The sequence below is a fragment of the Ylistrum balloti genome, unplaced genomic scaffold (genome assembly GCF_031769215.1).
Source record: "Ylistrum balloti isolate Yb309-2 unplaced genomic scaffold, AGI_CSIRO_Ybal_v1 Utg371406, whole genome shotgun sequence".
Lineage (NCBI taxonomy): Eukaryota > Metazoa > Mollusca > Bivalvia > Pectinida > Pectinidae > Ylistrum > Ylistrum balloti.
The window spans coordinates 286,567-303,876 of record NW_026782739.1 but is presented as its reverse complement, the minus strand read 5'-3'; the positions used below and the strand labels follow the sequence as shown (position 1 = coordinate 303,876).

Sequence of the window (17,310 nt, the reverse complement as noted above, 5' to 3'; positions counted from 1 at the left end):
AATAGTTCTTTAGTTATGACAAAAAATATATACTATTATCATCAGTTCAAAACCCAGATTCCTGTTGATTCTGCTGATCTCCACCACTGTTTATTAATTACCAACTTCAGTCACAAGCACACCTATAGTTGGTGATCAAGGGGTCAAAATTCAAACCTTTGCCATTGATGGTTCCATATGTGTGATATAAGAAAACAAGGCCTGAGGCTACATGTGCATGTGGTCATAATTTACCTTTGGGTATACTTCTGAACAAAGCTTAGTTTGTTAGCATCTTGGCTTAGGATCCTAGTTATCATTCCATTATCACTATAATCTACAAAATTTGATATATTCAGATCTGTTGTACATTTACATGTAAATATTAAATCTAAATTACTCAATCATGATTGTCAGATGTTGACAGATAATAAAAAATTATAATCTGTAGTCCTACTCGGAGGCTAAACACTTATCAGATGTAAATGAAGTACTAGGTGAAGTCTGAATCACATTCTTCCCTGTTGACTGAACACAATACCAGTATATCATTGAATGATCAGAGTATTTATCGATACAAGTTAAAAAGAAGATAGATTTGAAATTTTAATTGTCCCAACAGATGTAAGAGTGACAACAGATTTGAAACCTGTACTTCATTTGTGTGACAAGTATTTATATAAACTTTATTTATTTTACAACAATTGCGAAACGAGTTATGTTAACTTATACTAATCACTCTTGTTGGCCCGGATGTAAGCGCGCGAGGGGTCTTACTGTGGGAGGAAACCGGAGTACCCGGGGAAAACCCACGTGGTCGGGCAGGTGACCCCTTACCTTTTCACGTCCGTACCGGGAATCGAACCCTGGTCGGCTAGGTGCAAGTATTTGTCGTTTCCTCTCTCTACCAGATGTGTACAATTTGTTTCCTTGGCACTTACTAAGGTCATAAGACATTGCAAGTAGAGACTAAAAATCTGCTACATATACATTGTGTATCCAACAATACTGCTAAAATTCTGCTGGCAAACAAGGCAAATAGTCATACTGTGTAGTTGCATGTGTTAGTTTTATTGTTAAAATTTATGGTAGATAGAAGGAACAGGATTTCATCATTTAATCTCTGCTGGATCCTTATTTCAGATTTTAATAGACTGGACCTATAGATATAAATGTTACCTCTGATAACATTAGATATAAGATATACATATTATATAGATCAAGATTTAATATACAAAAAATGTACATTATATATAAATCATCTTGCTTTGTGATAGAGTTACCTAAGGTGTCATGTTATCTTCAAAGGTAAGATTTTACCTTTACAGGTATTATGTACAGGTACCTAGTAATATGTTAATTACTTATATAGCTACATGTATCCCGAAAGAAAGATATTGAATTATTTTAACAATTTGTTTTGTTTGTAGACGGAGCTGTCTGTGGACCAGCAGATGAAGACACTGATGGGCTTTGGTGCCCTTGGATGTGGGTCTGATAGAAGGTAAAATTTCAAAACTTTAAAAAACATAAACTAAACAGTACTTATCGTTATATGGAATCACTTTTTTGACTTCTTATTTAATATCTGTAAATGTTTGTAATTGTATTTCCCATGTAAGGAAAATCACAAGAAAGTTTTCTCTTTTTAGGGAAGTCTTTCTTACCATCCATGGAAACAAAACAGCATGGAAAAAAATGGGAAGAAAAAGGTCCTTCTGAAACCTAAATCTTTGAAGTACCTGCGGAGAAAGTCCCATAATTATCACCAAGATGATGGCAATCAGTGCTACTATGGAACAGATGAGGAAGAATATGTTTACAGAACGGTCCATCGATACTCGTCACCAAAATTTCCGTTATATTCTAACATGTCAGATGATGAAGTTATCAAAAAGTCTAAATCAAAACAGTTTGCATCAAAAGAAATTCATTCTCCGTCAAATGCTTCTCCTCAACAGTCCAAACCTCCAGTTGAATATGATCTTCCACGCATGGTTCTACCGCAGGCGAAAGTCATCGGTGAAGAAAACCACATACCTGACTTATTTCCATTCCAGTCCCTCCCTTATGAGTTAAAGATGAAAGTGTTTACCTACTTAAGTCACATTGACAAGGGTCTGTCCATGAGAGTGTGCCGTGAGTGGAAAGAGCTACTGACCAACCCAGCCCTGTGGAGTACTGTGATGTTGTATGACTTCCCAATGACATGTATGCCATCGAAAAACCACCTTCAGTCCTCAAACTGTTACCTGTGCTACAATGAACGAGTGCATACATTTACTAAATACTTACAAGTTCTCAACCCGCCAATTAAGCATCTAGATTTCAAGTTTGATATTGGTGAACCTGATGACAATTACTTAGATATACTTCAGACTTTTCTCAACAATGGAAATCTTCACTCATTAGCTCACTTCAACTTCAACTGGAAGGAAACACCAACCAGGCCATTTTGGTCGGACTGGTCAAACTGCAATGATATTGTCTTTAGACAGAGATATAGAGGAAGACTCTTTGTATATTTCTTTGATGACCTCACAAAAGTGACGAAAAAAATGACGACACTTCTACTGCCATTTGATTGGTCTGACCGCAGCGTTATGTGTCTTACACGCCTACAGAACTTGCATACTTTAGTAATTGAGAAATACTTTGTATTTCAAGCTATGAAGCAGGACCTCCTTGACAAGCTCATGGATGGCTTACCCAATCTCAAGCGACTGATGTTGGAAGTCTGGTCACCAAGTGGACCAGGCCTTGTACCTTACACCATCAGATCAAAGTCATTAGAGTTCTTGGATATCAGTCAGAGTCGAGGCTTCTATCTTCAGGCACTCGACATTCCCAAGTTGACACGATTTAGGGTTGCAAGGAGACCATGGAATGGCCCTCTAGTTTGTGCTGACAGAATTTCTCTACCCTGTCTGTATACCACTTTGCGTGAGGGATCCCCAGGTCTTTGTAAGCTCAACGATCATTACTTGGAAGAAGACTGGAAAACCGTTATCTACTCAACCTTAGAAGAAGTACTGAAAGTCGTTTGCTCCTGTCGTCGACATAAGACTGGTTGGGCCATGTAAAATTTCCTATTCATTGCTTAGTCCCAAATATACTGCATGACTAACAATCATATTGTAAGCAGTTCGAAGGCTCTCTTCACAATATGATATTAACATCTCTTGAGTCTTTTCATACTTGAATGGCTGATGGAACTAGAAAAAGAAGATTGCTGTTTCTATCCACAATCACAGAAATCAAAGGTTACTTAAAGAATATCTGGATGTATGAAAAGTTGAAAACAAGGATCAAGTATAACAATCCTGAGGAAAAACAACACTGATTTGTGAAGAAGATTTCAGTTTGTTAAAACATACTGATTCAGACTTTTCAATGAAGTAATTCAAACAAAACTTGGTTTGATAGTAATGTTAATTTTCATACATTGTGTATAGGAATAACCAATAGCTAAACCTGTTAATTACACAGGCGTCAGAAGTGTAACAGATAGAATACAAACATTGGTTAGTTTACCAGATGTCACATGCATGTCATGTGATAACCATCATGTGATCAGCAAATTATCACATATACACCATGTAGTCACATGCACATCATGTGATAACCATCATGTGGTCAGCAAATTATCACATATACACCATGTTGTCACCTGAGTTGTTACATCTCAAGTGATCACCAGAAACATATTTTATTGTCACTTGTACAGATCTGGTTTCATGTAATTCTTAATTTGTAAGGTACCTTAATCTTTGTTTAGGATGGCTAGAGGAAACTGATTAAGATATGTGATTACAAGAAAAATAATGTGCCTTACAATTCCTGAAAGAAAAGGTGAAAATTATAAAGTTATGAGCTTCAAAGGATATCTGATTTAGGCTTATTTCAATACCAAATTGTTTATTTTTGGTAATGTGAAAATAATCTTTATACGCAAATTTTATTTCACGCTCAGAAGGGCCATGTAACATAAATGTATGCAGGGTTAGCAGAATACTGCTGTGTAGAGGATGGAGTAGTGTCTTGTGTCAACTTACTAAGTGTACTAAAATCACTCCCAAATTATCAGAGTGAAAGTAAGAATGATATTTGAAATAACATATACATTTGTATTAAATCTGTTTAGATTGTAGAAACAATTACCATTTGATTTCAGATTTGTAAATGGAAAAAAGACCCATCATTAGAAATCAGTGATATATTCTTATTGACCATTCATGCAGCGTCTTTTTATGACATCAATAACAAGATGACATCAGGAATAGCGCAAGAGATATTTAATGATCTTCTGAGGCTATCAGATGGTGGACAACACTTCCATTGATATTTTCATCGGTCATATAATGAAATGATGAGTGTTGGCGAGTATGGATATGATTGTAACCCTTGGGACATGATATTAACCTATTTCTGTGTAAGCCATTATCTATGTCCACCTCAGCCATTGATGTTCATGAGAATATGTTAGAAAGACCACATGGATGTCATTTAAGGTTACTGTCCAGATACAGGTGTTAACTATGGCCATGACCAAACTGGAGTAATCTCACCAAACTGGAGTGATCTCATCAGTCTGTAGTGATCTCACAAGTCTGGAGTGGTCTCACCAGTCTGTAGTAATTTCACCAATATACCGGATTGATCTCACTAGTCTATAGTGATCTCGCCAATATACCAGATTGATCTCACCAGTCTGTAGTGATCTCTCTAATCTGCCAGATTGATCTTACCAATATACCAGATTGAACTCGCCACTCTGGAGTGGTCTAACAATGTGGAGTAATTTCACTAATCTGTTGTGATTTCACTAATCTGTTGTGATTTCACTAATCTGTTGTGATTTCACTAATCTGGTATGGTCACACAAATCTAGAGTGATCTCACTAATCAGTTGTAATCTCACCAATCTAGAGTACTCCCACCCATCAGATGAGAGCTTTCTAATATGAGGATATCTCACCCACCAAAGCTGGAGGGATCTCACATTCAGAAAGGATCTTGTCATTCAGGAGGGATCTCACTAATCCCAACTGATCGCACCGATACGGAGTGACCTCACAAAATCTGGAATGACCTCACAAAATCTGGAGTGACCTCACCAGTCTGAGTGATTTCATGAATCTGGAGTTATTTCACTAATAGTGAGTGATGTCTGGAATCTAGAATGATCTCGCCAATCAGGTTTGATTGCATATTGCATAATATTTTGGATCATAAGACTTGGCCAAGACTAGTCTGTATGTTGTACATGCATTCTCTACATCAAGGTTGATACAGACATTAAGAAATGTTTTTTTTTTATATATATATTTATTATTATGTATGCTTTTTTGTTAGTCTTAAGTATTTAAATTAAGTTTCCCTGGTTTTTTTTTTGGGTGGGGGGGGGGGGGGGGTTTTGTGGTAGACAATACTACTTTGTATCAACTCACTACTTATGAGTTGGTTTGATGTGTTGAGGAAGTTAATTCAAATCAATGCCACAAATTGTATTAAAACACTGGAAGTGTGGATATTCATAAAGCAGATTTGAACAACCTGCTGAGATGGTATTAAGTATGATGGGTCTTGTGTACATCAGGCTGTTTGCTGGGATGTCTTTTGTTTCCATTGTTAAAGCTTTGATTATATTAATTTCTTTTGTATGTGATTTGTTTTTATTTTCAAAAGATCTGAAAAGCATATTGTGATACTGATATGTTGATGAAGATTTTAAATTCTGTCTTGTAAAACTTATTATTCTCATTACTACATTAACAACAACTCTTTGTAAAATCAAATTACCCTATACAATCAAACAATAATTAAACATACATTGATTTACATCTTTATCTCTAATTAATGCAATATATTGATATCCAAAGACTTCTTTGCAAAATTTGAATAGTTAAAGTGATAGAACACTTTCCCTAATAAAATCCGTATATGAAGATTTTGTTACTTAATGACATAAATTAATAATATAAGTACAGGCACTACCTTGTAAATATTTATGACAAGTTGGTAATGGGATTAATTAGAGCAATGTAAAAAATCAGAAAGTATTCTAAATAATTAAGTAAAAGTTGACATCATGCTGTGTCTAAAGCTTGTGGTTGATAGAAAACTGACATAACTTTGCAGACATATAAAAACAGGAATATTATACACAGAAAAGCTGACATATGTATAACATTGCATGCTGATAATAGCATGTATACCCTTTTATAATAATACTCAGTGTTGTAATCAGTGTTTGTGGGTTTCTTATTTAATTTTTAAAGTTAATGATAAAAAGTTCAACAGTTAGCTATGTTGTTTCAAATTAATTTTTAATGATTATTGTTTTTACCTTTTCTTCATAGGCTTTGCGCAGCGTAAATTTTTCATTAACTTTCTGCATCTATGTTTGGGATAGAGCTTACACAAAACTAATGTATACGCTTATCAAAAAGATTCAGCTTTGGGGCTTTTTGAAAATTAAAGAGGTGTTGGGTCTGATTGAGAGGAAAGAAGTTATGGACCAAATATTGAGAGGACAAATACAAATCTAGAAAAGGAAAAGAAAGAACCGTGGAAATGGAAAACTGCCTTTGGTTTTTCATGGATAAAAGTCTGAGATACCACTACTGTAGAGTTTTAGGGAGATCAACAGGTTTACAGCTTAGGACAGTATTAAGGAATCCAACTTGACCACTTTAGATTGAATTTATGTTGAGACACACCCAAACATATAGGTGATGCACACCCTGTGGGCCTTTTGTTGTTTGTGACATTATATAATTATGTAAGGTTAAGTTAGGATTTACTTATGATGATATTGCTATATTTTGAATTGTTTTAAATATGAAGCCATCTTTTGTTTTGTTGATGACATTTTTGTAGAACATTGGATGTTACAAGTCTGATAAACCATTAAGAATGTACAGTGTAGGTGAACACTGTTTTACCAGAATTTGGTAGCATCTTGTTTATCCTGTAATCAGTTTGGCTGACCAACATACTAATTCTGACACAGGGTGGGCTAATGGTAATAGGGCAGTCGAATGACATTTGTTCCGTCAGAACAGCAATAAATATGGGTGGGCTTATTACTAAACATCAGCTTATTGTAGGGTTGGTTATGGACCAACTTAATCATCTACTAGATGATGATTGTTGAAAAGTATTGACCTTTTTTCAGTATATTTGTGTCACTCATGTATATATCTTATGTATCTAGTGATACTCCAATGTATCCAAAAATTGTATCTTTGTTGTTGACAAATATTATTAATTGGATGTGCAATTAACGCATTTCAATGCACATTATTTTAGATATCTAAGAATCAGTATGGTATATATGTACATTGAAAATACTGTATTTTCCAGCAATAAGCCTAGGAAGCCAACACAATGCCTCTTACTCAATGTTAAGGAACAGGACAGTGAATTTGCATTCAGTTCTAATTCTACTGAGCAGTGATAGATAATTTTCAGGCATGGGCTTATTGTCGAATAAATACAGTACACATAGTAGTCATGATACAGTTTTACAAATCATTCATCATTTTTCCCTGTATATTATCCTTATATGGACCAAAGCACATGGAGTAAATGTTTAAGACAGTTACCTGCATATGTAGGTCTCTGGTTTAAGGTGTGAATTGGAACCCATTTTGTGCGAAATCAATGCAAATTGTTACGGGTTATTTGATAAAAATAGCTGATATCATTTTCATCACCATCATTGTCTTCACATTTGTACAGTTTATTCATTGAAAATAGTGCGTTTATGATGCAATCACACTCGTAATGTATACTGTATAGTGAAAAAAGGCAGTATGTGTGTCATTTGATCTTATATGACACCCACTGTTGGTATGTGTGAAAAAGTGATTTAGTGAGTAGGACACACAAAGATAGAAGGTATATAAATATACATAGGAATATGGTACATTAGGGACAGGTAAAGATGTGATATACAAAGTTAATATGTACAAAGTAAATAGGATGTTAGGGATGTAAAGGGGATAGACAATATAAGTAAATGATACATCAGATACAGGTAAGGGTGAGTGGTATTTACTGGGTATACAAGTTAATTGTGTATTAGGTACATGTAAAGAAGAGAGGTATATATATGTAGGTAAATGCATGTAAAGATTAGTATCTATACAAGTATTTATACAGGTAAATGGTGCATTAGGTACAGGTAAAGATGAGAGGTATTTATACAGGTAAATGGTGCATTAGGTACAGGTAAAGATGAGAGGTATTTATACAGGTAAATGGTGCATTAGGTACAGGTAAAGATGAGAGGTATTTATACAGGTAAATGGTGCATTAGGTACAGGTAAAGATGAGAGGTATTTATATAGGTAAATGGTGCATTAGGTACAGGTAAAGATGAGAGGTATTTATACAGGTAAATGGTGCATTAGGTACAGGTAAAGATGAGAGGTATTTATACAGGTAAATGGTGCATTAGGTACGGGTAAAGATCAGAGGTATTTATACAGGTAAATGGTGCATTAGGTACAGGTAAAGATGAGAGGTATTTATACAGGTAAATGGTGCATTAGGTACAGGTAAAGATCAGAGGTATAAGTTAAGAAGTATCTGTACAAGTAAATGATTCATTAGGTATAAGTAAAGATGAGAGGGATAAATATAGGTAAATGGTGCATTTGGTACAGGTATAGTTTAGATGTATATATACATGTAATTGGTGCATTAGGTACAGGTAAAGATTAGAGTTTATATACAGGTAAATGGTACATTAGGTACAGGTATAGTGAAAGATATACTGTATAGCAAACATCATATATTATGTACATGAAAGATTGATGGAGTATGGTAACTAATGTTAACATAGGGATGTTTCTTACAACAGATGTAAATGTGTAATAGTAAAAATGTCCACAGTGTTTTACAGAAGACATGGAGTTGCAAACACTTATTGTTGGAATCTAGAGACAACATAGAATAATGGTCATTATTGATCCTATTGTCTGTTTTTGTTTCTTTGTATGTCACAGTATTATGTTTGATATTTTAGGAGTACATGTGTATTAAAAAACCAAATATGAAATATCCATGATATATTAGATTTGATTGAAGCCCTAAGAAAATTAAAAATGGATAGAGAATTTTACAGAAATATTACACAAATGTCAATTGAGAGAAAATAGAAGGGAGCTAATTAAGTGTATGATGTAAATGTGGTTGCTTGTTGATATAAGATCAAATTAATATCTAAAGAAGTTTCAAAATCAGAAGTTTCTATAAAACTATTTAATCAGTAAGTTATGTTTACCAATTGTAATATGGTTCTAAACCTTATCAAAATGTGAATGTGTTATTAAAAAATGGGGAAAAATGTTTCTGTGTCAAAAATTTTTCATCAAAAGAGGGAAAGCTTTGAACTAAACCCATGTGGTCAGTGTCATTTAAATGTTTGAATTTGAATATCACAGAAGTGTATTTATGTTTCTACACACAATCTAAATACGATCACAGACAATATGGAGATATTGTTAGTAAGACACCAAAATTATTTCCACGGTTACCTGGTAATATTTCTCATGTGTATGTACAAGTGATGGTATCGATCCGATACCAGTTTCTGTAAAATCACATATTTTTGTTGAGGATTAAATTCTGTGGTTTATCATAAATTACTGTTTTGTTGGTATCTAATTTCATCCTTAAGTAGTTCTCACAGAATTCACTAGTGCTATAAGATTGATATGGGTTTTAACTATTCTCATTTCATGGGCTTGTAAATGTGTAGATTAGTGATAAGCACAAAATCAATGTATATGTAAGATAATGAGCATCAAATGCTCTGTAAGGACTGCTTGCTTTCTTTTCAGTTACACTAAAGCATATTTTTGGGGGGTCTCATAATTTTGTGAAATTTGCAGATTACAAAGAATCATAAGTACATGCTGCTTGGTGTGACATAGCATTTGAATAGCTGTGTCGTAGTGCATTCTACACAATTGGTATTTAAGATTTAGGAAGAAAAAACTTTCTTTAAATACAGGAATGCAATTTTGTCAGAAAGAAATGTTAACATTAAGTTAATATGATATAGATATGATGGTCAAACCAGTAGGTTCTACAGTGGCAAGTCATGTGATCACTATCAGCCATGTGATAACCAGTCATGTTTGTATGCTGTTGTAATCATTAGTGATATGTGTATATAATATTTTTTTTAATTTAAATGATCTCACTGTGCTTGGACAGTTCATGCATAAATGTTTTGGGTTCAAGAATATCATTTTTTTTGTTATTGACTACATGTAAATATTCGTGTGGCATTTCAGAAGAGTATCTGAAATTGAAATCTAATCACTTTTTGTCAAGTCGGTAGATTAATGTATGTAGTTTTATGGTTTTGTTTTTATGTTAGCATTAACTGTATTTTTTAGTATAGAGATGAAGCAAAAGTTTGCAAAACTTAAAAAGATAACTTATTTAGAAGTCTTGTTGTGTAAGAAATACTTCAGATAGTATCCTTTCAAAAGCTTGCTTGCCGATTACTTGAGCAAACATCAAGAACATTATCTGTGACTATGATATTTTTATGAACTTGAATTATATTTTAATGATTATAGCTTATCATGTACATTAAAATGGCGAATACTTTCAAAAATGGCAATTTCTATATAACAGATTTTGAAATATATTTGTAAGGTAAATGTGAATAGTGCATAAACTACACAGACAAATATGGGCACAGATATTTCAGGAAAGTATTGTTTTATAAAGAAGTATTTGTAATTTTATATTTACATTGTTTTAAATGATATTGATTAAGATGATGAGATGTGCGAGTGACAGGTTGAATGTTGATGTACACCATTACTATAGGATATTACTACATGTAGATTAGATATGTCTTTGTGTTTTGGTAAGAAATTGTATTTTCATTCACCGTTAAACTTCATGACATGTACTTACTATGAGTACTGTAAAACCACACTGATGAGTATGCTTTCTGTAGAAAAATATTGTATTGTATCTAGAAAAACTGATGTGTTTAATTTTGCAGAATCAGAAGGTTCAAATGTGAATTGAAATCAATTTAAAACAAAATGATTTTTGAGAATGGAAATTATATACTACACTATTTTGGTATATATTTTCCAAAGTGTGTACAAAAGTTCTATTTATTGACTGAAAAGAACATTAAGACGAAATAATGAAATCTGTTCGATAGATTGTGAGCAAATGATAGTAATTTGTTGTAGCAATAAGGGATCATTTTACACAGGAGTTCCACACTAAATCAGTGATACATTATCATGTACCTGACTTATTGTGCCATGGTTATCTGCAATATGCCCCACTTACCCAACCGTACCTGTTGTTCAAAGTCAAGGGATGGAAATATTACAATGTTTATTTCCACTAAAACTTCAACAGATGTGGGCGGGCATATTGCCAGGTTGATATGGAATTTCACTTATTGTGTTATGTTTATATAATAAAAATGAACTAAAAAAACCATCAACATCATATTAACTTGTGGAAAGATTACACTAGTAAATGATTCCAATCACAAACATGTGTTTTTATATTGCATGTGTCTACAATCTTCAGTTGACGTCAGATGTTTTGCCACATGCAGATTTCACAGTTTAGTGTCAAAACTGGATATCAAATTTTTAGCCTTGTCATATTTTGATTATTAAAGAGAAGTAAATCAAATACAATGTACATAATGTGACTTTTTTCAACTGAAGTTGGCCAGTTCAATGTTGGCCATCTCGCAGTGAAAATTAGATATTGGCAAAAAACCTTGCAGTAAGGTAAACTCACATGTTGGACAGAAAAAAGCTAACTTCATGTTAATTTAAAGAAAGTTATTTAACAGGTACTGAATGAAAACAAATATTTTACAAAGGTATCTGATTGCTGTTACATTTTTTGGTTATGGTGCATTAGATTGTCAATATAAGGTAATTTTGACAAAACAATTGTTTTTTCTTGTAAAAACAATTTAAATCACACAGTAAGTATACATGGTACAATTTTGTGTATTGGATATTTTTGATTTTCATATATGTTTGAAAATATACTTTGCATTTTCTTTTTAAAATGAAAAAAAAACAAAAAAAAAAAACAAAACAAAATTTAAAAAAAAAAATCTAATTCAGACAATTATTAAGACCTTGTACAGTTCCAATTTTTCAATTGTTGTTGCATTATTTCTGTAGGAAGTACCAGGTGCATACATATCATATTCTCAATTATAATGAGGTCCTATAATAGTTTCAAAATATTGAAATAAAAAATAATTCTGCTCTTCTTAATGCGTTTCTTAATTCTATACATAATATCCAACACTTTCGTGGTGTTTGTATGTCCTGTGATGAAAATTTGCATAAGTGAGACAGCATTACTTTTCCTGCTGTGAGGCAGTGTCATCAACATGTCATTATAAAGTTTGGAATATAGTGGCTTTGCAGAATGGAGACCTGAACCCACCAAAAGGATAACATGAATTTTTATGATTTTTTTAGATCTCGTGAGACAAAGCCTCTGCTGACCAATTGCTATCAGCTTTTGTCTGGTGCCAGCTGTTGTAAACATTAAAAATTGTCAGCATCTTCTGGAAAATCCTAGAACCAGTTTCTTTGAAATTGCAAAGCCAATGGCAAACCAAAATTGTGAATTCTATGTGTGGTCTCCCCCTACGGGCTTGAGGAATATGGCCGAAAGTGGTCAAATTTACTGAAATTCCATTTGGTAGAAACAAATACTCTTCTTGGATGGAAGGGTCTAAAGGTACTTTTCCAAAATTGTAACTTTAATACCCCCAGGGTCTCACATTTTCTCCTGGGGAGGGGGTACAGTTACCATTGGAAAATTACATTTTGGAGCTTAATATTCTTTATTTCCACTGGAAGTATTTTTAGACTTTGTTAGAATTATCAATACACAATTGTAGAACGACAGCTTTGACCCTAAACCTACTTCAAAGACAAGAGGTCTAGCAGCCTTGACGGTCACCTAAAATATTGAATATAAAGGATAGTTATCAAGTGTATTGAAACAGAACTTGTGACACTGAATATAGACAGTGTCAATACATCAAAACTGTCATCCTATACTGATAATTCTTATAAATTTATTTAACTCTTATGCTCAAAAATACTTTTTCTTTGAAAATTAGAGTAAAGTCTAAAAAACTATACCTTCCAGGAAACTCATTTGGGTTATTAAAGCACCTTAAGATACTTCAATCATAAAGACTATTTGATTCTACCATATCTGGGTCTTGAGATGAAGATTTTTCAAATCGGAGTCGATTTAACCTCTTTTGGCCCTGGCCCTCAGGTCCCTTGGGTGGGGACTGTATAATTCACAATTTTGGTTCATCTTAGGCCAGGGAAGGTGTCTGCAAAACTTTCATTGAAATCGAATCAAGGGTTTTTTGAAAAGAAGTCGGAAGTGTTAAATTGTTAACGGATGCATGATGCTCGATGAAGGGTATTGGAACGAGACTTTGTCACAGGTGACCTAAAAAAAGTTTGTCTGGGCCCTATTTTTTACACTATTAATCTTAGGAACTTCGAACTAGGGATATGGGTTCATGTTGGTGAGACGATGTGTCGCGTATCATAAGAGGGAAATTCATTTGGCCTTTGGACTACATCTAAGGAAGCTTGTCCAGGCCTAATCTTTTACACTATTTATCAGGGGAACTTAATATTTGGGATATGGGTTCACCTTTGTGCATTTCACAAGTAGGTCATTGTGACCTACTTTTTTACTTTTGCCCTACATAAAAGAAAAAGTTTCTCAAAGCTTTATTTCCTATACCACTAATCACAGGAACTTCTTACTTTGGGTATAAGTTTACCTTGGTGAGTCAGTGTGTTGGTGTGCACCATAAATCCCTAAATTTTCTTTTTTTTATATATATGTATTTGACAAAAACTTCTTTTCACTTCAGATTCAGTTTAAAGGCATAGTGCAACAAGTACAGTAAAATATTATCCGAAATTTCTCTCCTGATTAGATTTTAGGCAAAATCTGTTGTCTTTTATCCCAACTTGCTACAAGCTGAATATCAAAGCCTTTCAGTTATTGAGAAGTTGCTTAAAAATGTAAACAGCTTTGACTCTTGTGACCTTGAAAGTCAGTCAAGGTAAATGACTTCTAACAAATTTTGTAGCCTTTCATGCCAGGATGCTACAGACACAATGGCTTATTGGTTATTTGAGAGAAGCATTCATTGAGAAAAGTTGTTGGATGCTGTACCGTGGCTTAAGGTCTCTGACAGGTGCTAAAAAGAAAGACAAGTGTACATAGAGGAGAAATTGGAATTCTGTTTATTATAGCATAAACCAAAACAGAAGAACATAAAAACAACTTTTATTAGGACAATAAAATGTATGATCTTTATCACACTTTTCGCCAGTAATCACAACATTTCTCCTAATCTAATATAAGGTATAACCATTTTTTTCACATTGTAAATATCAGAATTAATCTCTCTAATGTGTGATGTCCTGCTGTATCTAATTGGACAGGTTTTATTGTGTACTGATGGGAGTGTATTTAAAACCACTACCATCAGGTGACAGAATTCTTTTGATCTCGAAAACTTGGATACAATAGAAGTGATTCTACAGTTTAATTTTTTCTTTTAAAAATACCAGTAAGAATTAACAGAAATAAAAGCACAGATTCACATGATTGTAATATTACATTGAAGATGGATTTATCAAGGGAAACCTATATGCAAGTTAACTAACTATTGAAATATCAATTTTCTATGATAAAACAGTCGACTAAAAGGGCCTGTATCTCTCACCCATATGTAGGCAATCATAACAAAATATTCCCAGACGGTAAGCTAAAGCCTGTAAGTCAGGAGATAGGCTTATAACAGAATCATGAGGTAAAATAGCAATAAGCAAAGTTAGTAAACTCCATATCAAACACAAGTCTTGGGATGGGCTTATTACAGAACCATAGGATAGCAATCAACCCAGGTAGTAAACTGACCATCAAACATCTCTTAGTCAGGGACAGGGCTTACTACAGGACCATGGAATAGCTATAATCCCAGGTTGCAAACTACGTCAATTGCCCCTTAGTAAGGGGATGGGCTTATTACAGAACAATTGAATGTTTGTTGGTAAGTATAAACAGTAATACATTAATAGGCTTATTACAAGACATAGGCTTAATGATTGATAAATACAGTCTTAATAACATTCCATCACAGATATTTCCCCTTTACTGGCCTTTTTTAAAATCTATGTCTTATTGTTCAGGAGAAATGGGCCGGACGGACCCATCTCGTGGATAAACTATACATTTTTCCTTCATACAACAAATGTTTCTCTAGCCTAACAGAGACAGGATACTTAAATGTAGTCCATATTTGTCTCTATATAAATGGTAGGTGTGATAGGGTGTGCTTCATAATTGATTCCATATTTGGACAAAACAATTAGATCAATCCTGCCATCGTTTCTGTTTATGCTATCTTCATCACGTTTCTATAATTTTAACATATATAACCATATACAAGTATTTATCATTGTGTCTCTCAGGAAACAGACATGGACCATTGTGTGCTGCAAAAGTTGTGTTCTTGTGCAGGATACGTGATCTCTGGATTGGTTGATAAACCTATCAATTATCAATCAGCTGGATACTACACCTGTACTCCCCTAACATTAATTCAGGCCCATTACTCCTACCACAATATACTCTGTTTACACAAGTCCTCTTTACCTTAATCAATCTGGAAAGGAATTGGTGGATGACAGAAGACAGACGTAACAATATGGAATAAGCTCAATGACTAAAAATCACATTTCTGCTTTTTGAACAACAAATTGATACAGGTATTCCATCACAATGACCACATGATCTTTTTCTTGAAATAAATTTGGGTTTTGGTTTTGTTTCATTTTAAAGGTTTAACTTTTTGTTGGTGTTCTTGATTTAGGAAAAAGAGTTCTTGAATATTTGCTAGTTAAATACCATTTGACATCCAAGTACAAATACAATATGTTTTACAAAGGGATGATTAACATAACATGAATATCGTGTGTGAATCCTAAAACAATAGAATTCTGACAATATATATTACATATCTAGCTAACATAATGGTCGGACTTGTTTACTTTTAAGTTTCCTATAGCACATGGACACATCTATAGCACCAAAAAATTGTGAGTTCCTTTGGCATAGATTTCTGTTATAAAGAGGACAAACTGAGTGACAAAATGAACCAATTTTCTATCTTTGTAGAAAAGTCAAAAAAAAAAAAAAGAAATGAAGAAAATGACTAGGAGAATGAAGGAGAAAGTTGCCAACTTCCTCTCATCTTATATCTTGTCATAATCTTCAAAATTAAGAGTGACGGGGTGTTTTAATGGGTCAACAATAAAAAGACCCTACAATACATTCTATTGCTATTTGTATGTATTAACATATATGTTGATAAAGTTCTAAGCTATGGTTGAATATTATTTTCACTATACATTTGTATTAGATCGAAAAATTGATTTTTTTTAGATACTGTTTCAAAAATGAAGATATATAAGACATATAAGGTGAATCCTGCATTTTTTTACAAGTTAAGGATGTCATGATATGGCCAACATCAGGTTCATCAAAAGCATGTGAGTTGGTGACACTAGTGATGTACAATATCATTATAACTAATGTAGTATATTGAAGTACATATCAAGCTCTGACAAAAGGACGAAATAGTTTGGTATAGTCACAGAAACATAACATGATGATAGAATTGTATCAGCACCCTTCAACATACAAGATCAGACAAATTTGTCTAACATCTGTTTTAAAGACTCTAATACAGGAGATTAATTACAGGTGTATAATTATTAATCAGTTTCACAACGGCTTTCTTTTAGCTCATTAAATCTACAGTTGTAACTATCATTGTAACCAGAGTTGAATTTTATGAAGAGGTATGGTGACAGTCTGTAAAGTATATGGACCCAGCTTACAACTGTAGGATTGTTCCATTAATGATGTAATACTAACAGCTATTTATCACAGTAATGAATTAGGATATACCTATATATACAAGTATATGAGTATTATATCATCTAAGTTTTGTAAATTACCTAAATCATCTTGTACTAAACCATTCCTTAATGAAACATTTCTTTCAGTTACAAAACGATGGCCAGAGAATTAGAAACTCATCACTGGGCATCCCTATGGTTTCATAAACCTGAAGCTTGATATCATTAGTTGTATTTTTCTTTACTCAGACTTGTAACCTGGAGCAGTATCAATTACACCATCAATCTTATTTCAATAAACAATGCATCAATTAAG

The 17,310-nt window shown here is 33.4% G+C and overlaps 1 pseudogene; it reads left to right on the top strand.

Moving 5' to 3' along the window:
- Positions 1–1,651: 1,651 nt before the first annotated feature.
- On the top strand, positions 1,652–3,062 carry LOC132562376 (uncharacterized; annotated as a pseudogene).
- Positions 3,063–17,310: the final 14,248 nt, after the last annotated feature.